Here is a 14522-nt window from a genome sequence, read left to right as displayed (position 1 = left end):
GACAAGGTAGTAAACTGTAAGTAGGTTAGATATAATTATGATCAAAATCACGAGTAAGATTATTAATTCAGTGTAAATACTGGAGTGGTCCCCGGGCCCCTGCACTGCAGATGAAAAGTTGCCTTTGGCTACAATCTGGCACATTAACATTGTATATGTCCATTAATGTGCATTGTCCCATGTACTATAACAAAGGCGTTGTAATATACATCTATTCACAAGCTTATTGGTGTGTTTAGTGGGACAGGCAATACTTAAGTCGGGGAAAATGCGGTAGTTTATAAATTATTTAATGTTTCTGTGCGGCAATAGTGTCACGGTTGGGGACCACTGGCCTACATAACATATCATCAGACCATCTTCAAGCCGCTTTCTGACCGTCTCTTCAGAATTCGCCGTATTGCGGGCGGCCTTGTTTACGTGCCAAAGCCCTCCTCCGGGCCATGCTTGGTTTTTTTAGTGCTTGTCAGGTTCAAACACTGATGACATCTATTAAACAGACAAGAAGCAAGGAATCATGCGGCGACAGAGTTAGATTTTGCTCAATGAGGAGAGACGTTATTGGGCTGTACTCTAGTTACAGATCCAAACTACGCTCTCAAATCCTGCCCACGTGCTTCCTCTATTTAGTTGGGAGGTCCCTGGTTACATCACTGAGGCTGTCGCTGAGGGAAGGGGGTAATCTCAACAGCCCCAGTTAGACACAATATATGACTATTAAGGAAATGCAAATGTGCTGACACTCGTGATATCGCCATGTTTCTGCTTTGTCTGCGTTTCGGTACTCGATGTTCGCCCTTGGCAGTCAGCAGGCCGATTCTGGAAACAAACACTGATACGACACGATGTCCCTTTGCACAGATAGAAAAGTACAACTTCAGCACAATTGATAATAACTATAGCAACGGCCTTTAAGCATAAGAGTTGTGTGATAATATATACATAATTATTCTAACAGTGCTTTAATAGCGAGCCTGCTGACAGATATAAGTTACAACTATACGCTACTTTGCATTAGAAATGGCAACAGCGGATGATTTTAGCATTCATGTGCATGTACGAGACAGTCTGCCCCACAACAAGAGGACAGAGATAAATAAGGAACTTATTGACTACCACTGGATAAAAATGTGTCAGGTTCAAACACCAAACTATGTATTACACAAGACAAGAAGAAGGAATCAAGCAGAGACAGAGTTGAATTTTACTCATGAGGAGAGACGTATTGGGCTGTGCACTCAGTTACACTTTCCCTTTACGCTCTAAGGTAGGCCCGGCCCTAACCAATCTGGCGCCCTAGGCAAGATTTTAGGTGGCGCCCCCCCACATCGGCAGTGAAGTGTATATACTCACAAGAAACCGAATAGCTTTGTCTTTGACCTTTTTTTTTACTTAAATAAAGCAAATTAACAATCAGAATTGTTAACAAGATAAAAAAACTATGGATAAATAAATGAATACAAAAAATAAAAAATACATAAACACATAATAAAACGTGTCAACAAGTTGCATAAAATAAATTAAAAATACAATATAAATAAGGCACTGCACAAAACAAGATATCAAACCAGTATAACTTTAACAACTATATTACAAAAAAGGGGATCCAACAGAGTTCTCTATTTGTGCTTTTTAATATTGCATTAACTAAAATGACTTACAAATTACTGTACACCAGGAAGTACTGTAATTACCTAACGTTACATTATTATTTTCCATAACAATTTAGCCCCACCACAATATTAACCCGACGTTAAAACAGAACTAGCTATTTATTGATTAGGAATTGCCGAATCATGTAACATTAGCTTAAGGCTAAAGGTTACTATCACATTCTGTAACAGACAAATAATTTCATGTAGGCTAACGTTACCTACCTGCTACCTCTGTCTTTTTCTCGTTTCTCCTCCTCTTCTTTTCTCTTTTTTCTTCCCTGGGCACCTGACAGTTTTGGCCGTTTTGACATCTTGTGTTGATTTTTTTTATGTGGTGACGTCCAAAAAGAGTCATGATACGGTAAGGGTGGGGGCGCACCGTGCCGGGTGAGGGGGGGGGGGGCGTAATGTAACAAATAATATTTCTATTAAATAGGCTTTACTTTGCATTTTAATTAACGTTGGATTATTTTATGTATTTACAAATAATAGTACCAACTTTTTTATTTTTTTCCTCCACCATTTGTGGCACTGGCGTGGCGCCCCCTGATGGACGGCGCCCTTAGCATTTGCCTATACGGCCTATGCCACGGGCCGGCCCTGCTCTAAGGTACAGTCTCACGTGCTCCTCTATTTATTCCGGAGGTCCCTAGTTAACATCACTGAGGCTGCTTCTGAAGGGATTGGTAATGCAAGCAGCCCCAGTAGACCCAATACATGATTATTCAGAATGGAAATGTGCTGACACTCGTGATCTCGCCCTGTCTCCGGGGTTTTGGGGGTAGGGGGTAGCGGGGGGTGTATATTGTAGCGTCCCGGAAGAGTTAGTGCTGCAAGGGGTTCTGGGTATTAGTTCTGTTGTGTTTATGTTGTGTTACGGTGCGGATGTTCTCCCGAAATGTGTTTGTCATTCTTGTTTGGTGTGGGTTCACAGTGTGGCGCATATTTGTAACAGTGTTAAAGTTGTGTATACGTCACCCTCAGTGTGACCTGTATGGCTGTTGACCAAGTATGCTTGCATTCACTTGTGTGTGTGAAAAGCCGTAGATATTATGTGACTGTTATTGGCGCTCTGTACTTCTCCCTACATCCGTGTACACAGTGGCGTTTTAAAAAGTCATACATTTTACTTTTTGAAATCGATACCGATAATTTTGAAACCGATAATTTCCGATATTACATTTTAAAGCATTTATCGGCCGATAATATCGGCAGTCCGATATTATCGGACATCCCTATTTTACACATTAAGTGTGTGCTGTTGTACAGATGTATGCAGTATCTACTCTGCCAACACCCAAGACAGCATGCTTTCTAAGCACCTCTGAGAACCTCAATTAAGGTCTCACCTTTTTTTTTTTTCCTTCAGAAATCGTACTCATCTGGCTTGATAAAAGGCATCTCATTCATGATTCTAACGGATTCATAAAAACACATTTGTTCTGATGCCGTTATCTGCCCATTTTCTTCCCATAAGGCTTCAGGGCTATTTAATAAATCCCGGCTGTATAAAACCGCTTAAAAGTATTTGAATCATCCATGAAGATATTCCGTGAATCTGCACTCTTCACTCCAATTTACTACTTATTTTTTGTCAGTTCTGTCAGTCACTCGTGTGAGAGGTCAAATGATTGCCCATTTGTGATAGACATCCTAATATCCGGTGGTGTGAGTGTGGCAGGCACATTCACACTGCATGCAAATGGATAATAGACTGCTATTACACATTATTAAATCACATAACTGCTGAGATGGGTTAAAATTATGTGCAGGCTGCATATTTTAAACAACCGTATATAAATGATTCTTCTTTCTACAAAAACCCAAAACCAGTGAAGTTGGCACGTTGTGTAAATGGTAAATAAAAACAGAATACAATGATTTGCAAATCCTTTTCAACTTATATTCAATTGAATAGACTGCAAAGACAAGATACTTAACGTTCAAACTGGAAAACTTTGTTATTTTTTGCAAATATTAGCCCATTTGGAAATTGATGCCTGCGACATGTTTCAAAAAAGCTGGCACAAGTGGCAAAAAATACTGAGAACGTTGAGGAATGCTCGACAAACACTTATTTGGAACATCCCACAGGTGAACAGGCAAATTGGGTGCCATGATTGGGTATAAAAGTAGATTCCATGAAATGCTCAGTCATTCACAAAGAAGGATGGGGCGAGGGTCACCACTTTGTGAACAAATGCGCGAACAAATCGTCGAACAGTTTAAGAACAACTTTCTCAACCAGCTATTGCAAGGAATTTAGGGATTTCACCATCTAAAGTCCGTAATATCATCAAAAGGTTTAGAGAATCTGGAGAAATCACTGCACGTAAGCGATGATATTACAGACCTTCGACCCCTCAGGCGGTACTGCATTAAAAAGCGACATTGGTGTGTAAAGGATATCACCACATGGGCTCAGGAACACTTCAGTAAACCACTGTCAGTAACTACAGTTCGCCGCTACATTTGTAAGTGCAAGTTAAAACTCTGCTATGCAAAGCGAAAGCCGTTTATCAACAACACCCAGAAACGTCGCCCGAGCTCATCTCAAATGGACTGATGCAAAGTGGAAAAGGGTTCATCATTTTGCAATGATGGAAAGCGCTACTCTGCAGAGCAACTGACCCTATGGTCAAATTTGGAACTGCCACAGAACACGTTTTAAGATATTCAGCACCTTACTGCCATCTGGCGGATAAAGTGGATAGTGCACCCCCTTAATTTGTCACGTTTCATGTGTCGGGCAAAATGCTACAAAGGGGCCTATATGGTTGAGGGGGGCGGGGTTTTGGGGGTAGGGGGTATATTGTAGCGTCCCGGAAGAGTTAGTGCTGCAAGGGGTTCTGGGTATTTGTTCTGTTGTGTTTATGTTGTGTTACGGTGCGGATGTTCTCCCGAAATGTGTTTGTCATTCTTGTTTGGTGTGGGTTCACAGTGTGGCGCATATTTGTAACAGTGTTAAAGTTGTTAATACGGCTACCCTCAGTGTGACCTGTATGGCTGTTGACCAAGTATGCTTTGCATTCACTTGTGTGTGTGAAAAGCCGTAGATATTATGTGATTGGACCGGCACGCAAAGGCAGTGCCTTTAAGGTTTATTGGCGCTCTGTACTTCTCCCTACGTCCGTGTACCACTCCGTACAGCGGCGTTTTAAAAAGTCATGAATGTAACTTTTTAAAACCGATACCGATAATTTACGATATCACATTTTAAAGCATTTATCGGACTGCCGATATTATCGGACATCCCTAATTGTTACCACTAGTTGTCGCCAGAATATATATATATATTTTTTATAGACAGCATAGGTTAGTGTTTTTTCTCTATTTCACTATTGATCAAGCTTTTTCTAACATGCCATACTACAAAATGATACAAGTATGTGTTAAGATATGTGCTGATGCCGTATCGGATAAAATATCGGTCAAAACTCAAGGCTTCAATATTATAATTGTATTGGAAGTGGAAAAGTTGTATTGGGACATCCCTCGTAAATGATCGTCAAAGTCATCAAAAAAGTATGCGCTTGAATATATACCAGGAAACGGTCGGTAGTGTTTTTCCACTTTCACATGATTTGAGCTGCTGAGTGTGTGGGATCGAGCGTGTACTTTCCCTCGCTTCGCCGCAACTGTACATGCGAGATGCTAACATGCAATAACGCGGGGCACAGCGAAAGAAAAAAAACCCAAGCAAAATAAAAGTGTGAAGCGACGAGCCCACATCCGCAGACTTCCCAGATTTGAAATGCTCCCTCATGCAGAAACTGAATGGCTAGCGAGCCAACAAAAACAGACCCACACCCAAAGCCCTGACCAAGCTGAATCCCAAACCTGAGCCTCTGAAAACACAAGGAATGCATTTGACTTCCATGTACGACTTTTGTGAAATACTAACCAAATGTTAGGCCGATAACACATTTTGCCGGACGATTTATTGACCTACAAATTATTGCCGATAAACGATATTATTGCCATTATTTTTTTAACAACAAATAACCATATACCGGTAACCATACTATAGTGTAAGTATACACTTTCAAATGGAATTGACTTGTATTTTTAGTATATTTTAACATTGTGATTGAAATGTAAACTTTTTAAGTACCAATTTAAATAAAACAAACAAAAAATGAAATTAAAATATACTCAGTCTTTAAGCAAAATTTTGCACTTTAATACAAATCACAACTAAAATCAATAAAACTAGGTTCTGTCTCTGGTAAAGTATAACTACACTTTTAAAAAATGTTTTGCCTATGGTTCACGATCAATATGAAAAACAAGACGACGGATGTTATGCATTTTAAATATTAAATACATTCGATCAAAAGTCCGCTTACAATGGAGCCTAATTGTGCCGTTCAATTCTGCCTATAGAGCCCCTAAAAAAATTATGTGGTGGACCACATAAAACTATGTGGTGTTCCATATCAGAATTATGTGGCTTGCCACATTAAAGTTATAGAACAGGCCACTTAAAAATTATTTGGGGGGGCCACAGGGGGCCAAAATTAAATGACGTGCCAGACTACATAAAAAGACGTAGCGTGCCAAACTAGAAACATGTGGTTTGCCACGTTGAAATGATGAGACGGGCCACATTAAAATGAAGTGGTGTACCACTATGTGGTATGACAAATTAGAATTATGTGGTGTGCCACATTAAAATCATGGGACTATCCCCAATAAAATGATTTGGTAGTCCACAATAAAATTAAGTGGTGGACCACATACAATGATGTAGTGTACCATATCAGAAATATGTGGCATGCCACGATAAAGTTATGGAACAGGCCAAGTTAAAATTATATGGCGGGTCACCATAAAATAAAATAAACTGATGTAAAAATACGTAGCGTGCCAAATTAGAATCATGTGGTGTGCCACATTGAAATTATGAGTAAGGCCACCTTAAAATGATGTGGTGCACCACATAAAATTATGTGGCGTGATAAATTAGAAATACGTGGCGCGCCATGTTAAAATCATGGGACTGTCCCCAATAAAATTAAGTGGTGGGCGACATTAAATGAAGTGGTGGACCACATAAAATGATGTGGTGTTCCATATTGAAATGATGAGACGGGCCACTTTAAAATTATGTGGTGTACCACATAAAATGATGTGGCATGATGAATTAGAATGACGTGGTGCGCCACATTAAAATCATGGGACTGTCCCCCAAAAAACGATTTGGTAGTCCACAATAAAATTAAGTGGTGGACCCCATAAAATGATGTGGTGGACCATATTAGAATTACGTGGCGTGCCACAATAAAGTTATGGAACAGGCCAAAATAAAATGAAGTGGCGGACCCAAGTGAAGAGATGTGCCAAACCACATAAAAAGAAGTAGCGTGCCAAATTATAATCATGTGGTGTGCCACATTGAAATGATGAGACGAGCCACCTTAAAATTATGTGGTGTTCCACATAAAATTATGTGGCATGATAAATTCGAATTACGTGGTGCGCCACATTAAAATCATGGGTCTATCCCCAATAAAATGATTTGGTAATCCACAATAAAATTAAGTGGCGGACCACATAAAATGATGTAGTGTACCATATCAGAAATATGTGGCATGCCACAATAAAGTTATGGAACAGGCCAAGTTAAAATTATATGGCGGGTCACCATAAAATGAAGTGGCGGGCCAAAATAAAATGATGTGCCGGACCACATAAAAATACGTAGCGTGCCAAATTATAATCATGTGGTGTGCCACATTGAAATGATGAGACGGGCCACATTAAAATTACGTGGTGTTCCACATAAAATGATGTGGCATGATAAATTAGAATTACGTGGTGCGCCACATTAAAATGGTGGGCCACATTAAATGATGTAGTGGACCACATAAAATATTGTGGTGTTCCATATCAAAATTATGTGGTGTGCCACACTAAAGTTATTACAATTATATGGCGGGCCACAATAATAATTAAGTGGCGGGCCAAAATTAAATGATGTGCACATAAAAAAACACAGCGTGCCAAATTAGAATCATGTGGTGTGCCACATTAAAATTATGAAACGAGCCACCTTAAAATTATGTGGTATGATAAATTAGAATTACGTGGCGCGCCACATTAAAATCATGGGACTGTCCCCAATAAAATTATTTGGTAGTCCACAATGAAATTAAGAAGTGGCCCACATAAAATGATGTGGTGTTCCATATTAGAATTATGTGGCGAGCCTCAATAAAGTTATGGAACAGGCCAAAATAAAATGAAATGGCTGGCCAAAATGAAATGATGTGCCGGACCACATAAGAAGACATAGCGTGCCAAATTACAATCATGTGGTGTGGCACATTGAAATGATGAGACGGGCCACATTAAAATGATGTGGTGTACCACATAAAATTATGTGGTATTATACATTTGAATTATGTGGTGTGCCACATTAAAATCATGGGACTGTCCCCAATGAAATGATTTGGTAGTCCACAATAAAATTAAGTGATGGACCACATAAAACGATGAAGTGTTCCATATCAAAATTATGTAGCGTGCCACATTAAAGTTATGGAACAGGCCATGATAAAATGAAGTGGTGGGCCAAAATTATATGATGTGCCAGACCACATAAAAATAAGTAGCGTGCCAAATTAGAATCATGTAGTGTGTCACATTGAAATGATGAGACGGGCCACTTTAAAATGAATTGGTGTTCCACATAAAATTATGTGGTATGATAATTTAGAATTATGTGGTTTGCCACATTAAAATCATGGGACTATCCCCAGTCAAATGATTTGGTAGTCCACAATAAAATTAAGTGGTGGACCACATAAAATGATGTAGTGTTCCATATCAGAAATATGTGGCGTGCCACGATAAAGTTATGGAACAGGCCATTTTAAAATTATATTGCGGTTCACCATAAAATGAATAAAATGATGTGCCAAACCACATAAAAATTAGAATCATGTGGTGTGCCACATGATAAGACGGGCCACATAAGACGGGCCACATAAAATTATGTGGCATGATAAATTAGAATTACGTGGCACGACACATTAAAATCATGGGACTGTCCCCCAAAAAACGATTTGGTAGTCCACAATACAATTAAGTGGTGGACACATAAAATGATGAGGTGTTCCATATTAGAATTATGTGGCATGCCACTTTAAAGTTAACAGGCCAAAATAAAATGAAGTGGCAGTCCACTATTAAAAACAATTTGGTGGGCCTCATTCATTGATTTCACACCCGTCCTTAGGTTGACACATCCCCTTTAAAGGCCTACTGAAATGAAATTTTTTTATTCAAACGGGAATAGCAGATCCATTCTATGTGTCATACTTGATCATTTCGCGATATTGCCATATTTTTGCTGAAAGGATTTAGTAGAGAAAATCGACGATAAAGATCGCAACTTTTGGTATGTGATCAAAACAACCCTTGCCCCTACCGGAAGTAGCGTGACGTCACAGGCTGAAGGATTCCTCACAATTCCCCGTTGTTTACAATGGAGCGAGAGACATTCGGACCGAGAAAGCGACGATTACCCCATTAATTTGAGCGAAGATGAAAGATTTGTGGATGAGGAACGTTAGAGTGCTAGAATGCAGTGCAAGACATATCTTTTTTCGGTCTGACCGTAACTTAGGTACAAGCTGGCTCATTGGATTCCACACTCTCTCCTTTTTCTATTGTGGATCACGGATTTGTATTTTAAACCACCTCGGATACTATATCCTCTTGAAAATGAGAGTCGAGAACGCGAAATGGACATTCACAGTGACTTTTATCTCCACGACAATACATCGACGAAACACTTTAGCTACAGAGCTAACGTGATAGCATCAGGCTAAAATGCAGATAGAAACAACATTTTAAAAAAAACCCTGACTGGAAGGATAGACAGCAGATCAACAATACTATTAAACCATGAACATGTAAATACACGGTTAATAATTGTCAGCTTGGCGAAGCTAAAAAAATAGAAGCTAACTTAGCTGCGGCGGCGGGCGTTGTAGCTTTCGACGACACCCCGGCCGCCATCAGAGTCGGCAAGAAACATATAGTTCCCCAAAGTTACGTACGTGACATGCACATATCGACACACACGTACGGGCAAGCGATCAAATGTTTGGAAGCCAAAGCTGTACTCACCGTAGTGCGTCTGCTATCCAGCTCAAACACAACCTCCTGGTGTTGTTGTAGTCCGCCGCTAATACACCGATCGCACCTACAACTTTCTTATTTGCAGTCTCTATTGTCCATTAAACAAATTGCAAAAGATTCACCAACACAGATGTCCAGAATACTGTGGAATTTTGTCGAAGAAAACAGAGCTTTGTGTATTGTGTCCAATAGGGTCCAAACACTTCCGTTGACCTCGCGACGTTACGCGCGTACGTCATCCTCCAAAGGCGTTTTGAACCGGAAGTTCCCCGGGAAATTTAAAATTGCACTTTATAAGTTAACCCGGCCGTATTGGCATGTGTTGCAATGTTAAGATTTCATCATTGATATATAAACTATCAGACTGCGTGGTCGGTAGTAGTGGGTTTCAGTAGGCCTTTAAAGGCCTACTGAAATGATTTTTTTAAATTTAAACGGGAATAGCAGATCCATTCTATGTGTCATACTTGATCATTTCGCGATATTGCCATATTTTTGCTGAAAGGATTTAGTAGAGAAAATCGACGATAAAGTTCGCAACTTTTGCTCGCTGATAAAAAAAAGCCTTGCCTGTACCGGAAGTAGCGTGACGTCACAGGAGCTAGTATTCCTCACAATTCCCCGTTGTTTACAATGGAGCGAGAGAGATTCGGACCGAGAAAGTGATGATTACCCCATTCATTTGAGCGAGGATGAAAGATTCGTAGATGAGGAACGTTACAGTGAAGGACTTGAGAGGCAGTGATGGACGTATCTTTTTTCGCTCTGACCGTAACTTAGGTACAAGCTGGCTCATTGGATTCCACACTCTCTCCTTTTTCTATTTTGGATCACGGATTTGTATTTTAAACCACCTCGGATACTATATCCTCTTGAAAATGAGAGTCGAGAACGCAAAATGGACATTCAGTGCCTTTTATCTCCACGACAATACATCGGCGAAATGCTTTAGCTACGAGCTAACGTGATAGCATCGTGCTTTAACTGCATATAGAAACAGAAAAAATAAACCCCTGACTGGAAGGATAGATAGAAAATCAACAATACTATTAGACCGTGGACATGTAAATACACGGTTAATGCTTTCCAGGCTGGCGAAGGTTAACAATGCTGTGCTAACAACGCCATTGAAGCTAACTTAGCAACCGGACCGCACAGAGCTATGCTAAAAACATTAGCTCTCCACCTACGCCAGCCAGCCCTCATTTGCTCATCAACACCCGTGCTCACCTGCGTTCCAGCGATCGGCAGAAGGATGAAGGACTTCACCCGATGCGTTTGGCAACCCGGAGACGTAGGAAGTCAAGGTGAGGTCGGCGGCTAGCGCGGCTAGCGCGGCTAGCGCTCTAACAAAGTCCTCCTGGTTGTGTTGCTGTAGTCCGCTGCTAATACACCGATCCCACCTACAACTGTCTTCTTTGCAGCCTTCATTGTTCATTAAACAAATTGCAAAAGATGTCCAGAATACTGTGGAATTATGAAATGAAAACAGAGCTTTTTGTATAGGATTCTACGGGGTACCATAACTTCCGTTATACTGACTTCGTCACGCGCATACGTCATCATACCGCGACGTTTCAGCCGGATATTTCCCGGGAAATTTTAAACGTCACTTTATAAGTTAACCCGGCCGTATTGGCATGTGTTGCAATGTTAATATTTCATCATTGATATATAAACTATCAGACTGCGTGGTCGGTAGTAGTGGCTTTCAGTAGGCCTTTAATATCAGTCATAATACGAGCATGCAATACTTTCAGTCCATACCAGACTCTTAATATTTTAGTGTTTGAATGTTTCCATTGTTATGAATCCCTCTCCAGCGGAGGTCTTGAACAGGTCTAAGACATTTTTAGTATTTGTTTCGCCCAAGTTGTTGTCCACAGATGTAAAAATATCTCTATCCGTGGTAGAAGTGGAGATGTCAATGAGATGACATGGTTTCACTGGGAAGCCACAGTTGATTTAACGTGGCCTTCAAAACCTTGTTTTGGTTGTCGTGCTTTTTTCGACCGATGCCAAGATGTTGACCCAAGTCTTCTGCCGCGCCGCGTGATGATGATTCACCGTGGAAAAAAAGGTCAGACTGCGACCTCTGGCATGTCGGGGTTTTATAGGTCGTGCCTGGGTATGCCACAATGCAGCTCAGTGAAACCCTTCCTGTCGAGAGCGGTCGCCTTTTTTCACACATTCGTAACTTAAAAAAAGGGAATTCTTCCCAAACTGTGGGCGGAGTTTGAATGTTAAGTATCATGTGTCCCAGTAAACCTTTTCTTGTTGAGTTTTCAAACCCCACGCTGCAGTCTGTAGTTTACCACCATCTGGCCAGCAGCTGAGAACTATTAGGATCTCTTCCTTCCTCGGCTGTTCCATTCTAAGGCACGTAAGTCGCTTTTTTATCTTAGCATTGTTGTTGTTTTGCATTTTTTTTTCATGCTATCTGAAGTTTCTAAAGCGATAGAACAGGTGCTGAGTTTGACATGTTAAAGCATTTTCTAGGAACGCCTGACCTGGTCAACTGAGGAATGAACGGACTGAATCGTGTATTTCTGTAGCGGTTCTCTCGCATTTAACCCGTAATGTTCACCAGCTGAAGTTAAAGGAGATAAAACGAAGGATCTTTGTTGATTTTCTGTCACTTTGAATGACGTGGTGACCTGAGTTCAATGCGTTCGAGTCCCGTTAGTGAGCCCGGTGCACACTTGACATGTCAACCTGGGTTTGTTTTTGTGTTCTGATGAGCGAAATCATTGTCGTTTGTTACGTTTTAATATCTCCATTTGCAGAAAAAGAGCATTTCACAAAAACAAAGTGGGCGGTGGTCTTTACCCGGAACATTCCTCCGCAAGAGGAATTCCACACGTTTGAGTCACTGGAGTTCTACTGTTGGGGGGGCAAGACGTATTTGTCTTTCTGCATCTCAGCATCACAAAGAGGAATAGGGCTGGGAATTGACAGGATTTTTCCGGTTCCGATTCCACTTTCGATTCGGTTCCTTAACGGTTCTGTTATCGGTTCTTATTTGGAAAAAAATCGTGAATTAGTATCAATTTTGTTTAGTTTAGAGCAGGGGTCTGCAACCTGTGGCTCTAGAGCTCTGTAGCGCCGCCCTAGTGGCTCCCTGGAGCGTTTTCAAAAATGTATGAATATGGAAAAATATATATTTTTGTTTTAATAGGGTTTCAGTAAGAGGACAACATGACACAAACCTGTTTATATTAAACATGATTCTCTGATGAGAGTATTTGGCGAGTGCCGTTTTACTACAAATTTTGCCGGTCCTTGAACTCACCGGTTTGTTTATAGGTATCATTTTCTTTGATGATGCCAGAGAAAGACGTGTCTTAAGCCATTCCTTTTTTTGTCTCGTTTTGTACACCAAACATTTTATGCTGTGCGTGAATGCGCAAAGGTGAACTTTGTTGATGTTATTGACATGTGTGGAGTGCTAATCAGTGTATGAGTGCAAGCTAATAGATGCTAACATGCTATTTAGGCTAGCTTTATGTACGTATTGCATCATTATGCCTCATTCATGGTCAAAAGTTTACATACACTTGTAAAGAACATAATGTCATGGCTGTCTTGAGTTTCCAATCATTTCTACAACTCATATTTTTTTGTGATAGAGTGATTGGAGCACATACTTGTTGGTCACAAAAAAACATTCATGAAGTTTGGTTCTTTTATGAATTTATTATGGGTCTACTGAAAATGTGACCAAATCTGTATACATACAGCAATGTTAATATTTGGTTACATGTCCCTTGGCAAGTTTCACTGCAATAAGGCGCTTTTGGTAGCCATCCACAGGCTTCTGCTTGAATTTTTGACCACTCCTCTTGATAAAATTGGTGCAGTTCAGCTAAATTTGTTGGTTTTCTGACATGGACTTGTTTCTTCAGCATTGTCCACATGTGTTTGGGGTCATTGTTCTGTTGGAACACCCAACTGCGCCCAAGAACCTGTTTACAATTCCCATCCCTAATTGTGAATGGAATCATTTTTACCAGTATGATGTATATAAGATGCCAAAGGTATATTTCACGGAGTACCGCAGGGCTATTCAACTACATCAGTTTCAAGATGTGAATGCTTCCGCAGGGTTTATTTCTTTGAGACTGCGTTTACTTAATTACAAAGTAAACGCATCGGCTATCACAGTGCACCGTTTGTTTGTTGAGGATTGATGTTCCTTCTTTTTGACTATTTTTATTCCTTAGTGTTATTTCTTTACACTTCTTCCTTCATTTAGTTTTGTAGAACTGTAAATATAAAGGCATCCCCGATACAAGCCCTCGTTTTGTTCCTGGTTTTGCCATGAATAAGTTGAGAATCGTAACAAGGCCTTTTAAATTCACTAAGGTCTGACATGTTTAGTAACTTTACCAGTGGCAGTGGTAACTGGTCAAACGGTGGAGGGCCGGGCATCGAAATGAAAATAATAACACAATTTCGGGGCTGTAAATCAAATTTTGGAATGAGCATATCCCGGCCGAACTACCATTATCAGTTATAAAGGTATTCAAAAGAACATGACTTATTAAAGCCTTTTGACATATCAGGGCCATTTAATGATGACTTGACATGAAATTTCTACATATGGCTCCTTTAATTCTCACATTTACTAGATTATTGGTAATGTGTGCAAAACTGGAACATAAGTGCCCCAAAATAAAAGGAGCTGCAGTCAGTCAAATTTCAGAACTGTCTGTA

At 40.2% G+C, this 14522-nt stretch overlaps 2 protein-coding genes across 7 annotated transcripts in view; one reads left to right on the top strand and one right to left on the bottom strand.

The window, feature by feature from the left end:
- LOC133663245 (PTB domain-containing engulfment adapter protein 1-like) overlaps positions 1-14522 on the top strand; it is a 165047-nt gene that overhangs the window by 72447 nt on the left and 78078 nt on the right. The window contains exon 1 of one of the 6 annotated variants that reach the window (XM_062067572.1): positions 12050-12185. The exons of 4 other annotated variants lie outside the window; for them this stretch is intronic. The gene's annotated coding sequence lies outside the window, so the exon portion shown is untranslated. Of the gene's footprint in view, positions 1-12049; positions 12190-14522 lie in introns of those variants that run through there. One more of the 6 variants, XM_062067573.1, reaches the window with a different exon arrangement.
- Positions 1-14522, bottom strand: part of LOC133663244 (uncharacterized) — a 139017-nt gene that overhangs the window by 65591 nt on the left and 58904 nt on the right. The gene's annotated exons all lie outside the window — the stretch shown is intronic.

This window comes from Entelurus aequoreus, linkage group LG13, assembly GCF_033978785.1.
Source record: "Entelurus aequoreus isolate RoL-2023_Sb linkage group LG13, RoL_Eaeq_v1.1, whole genome shotgun sequence".
NCBI classification, from domain to species: Eukaryota; Metazoa; Chordata; class Actinopteri; order Syngnathiformes; family Syngnathidae; genus Entelurus; species Entelurus aequoreus.
This window is presented reverse-complemented; position numbering and strand designations above follow the sequence as displayed.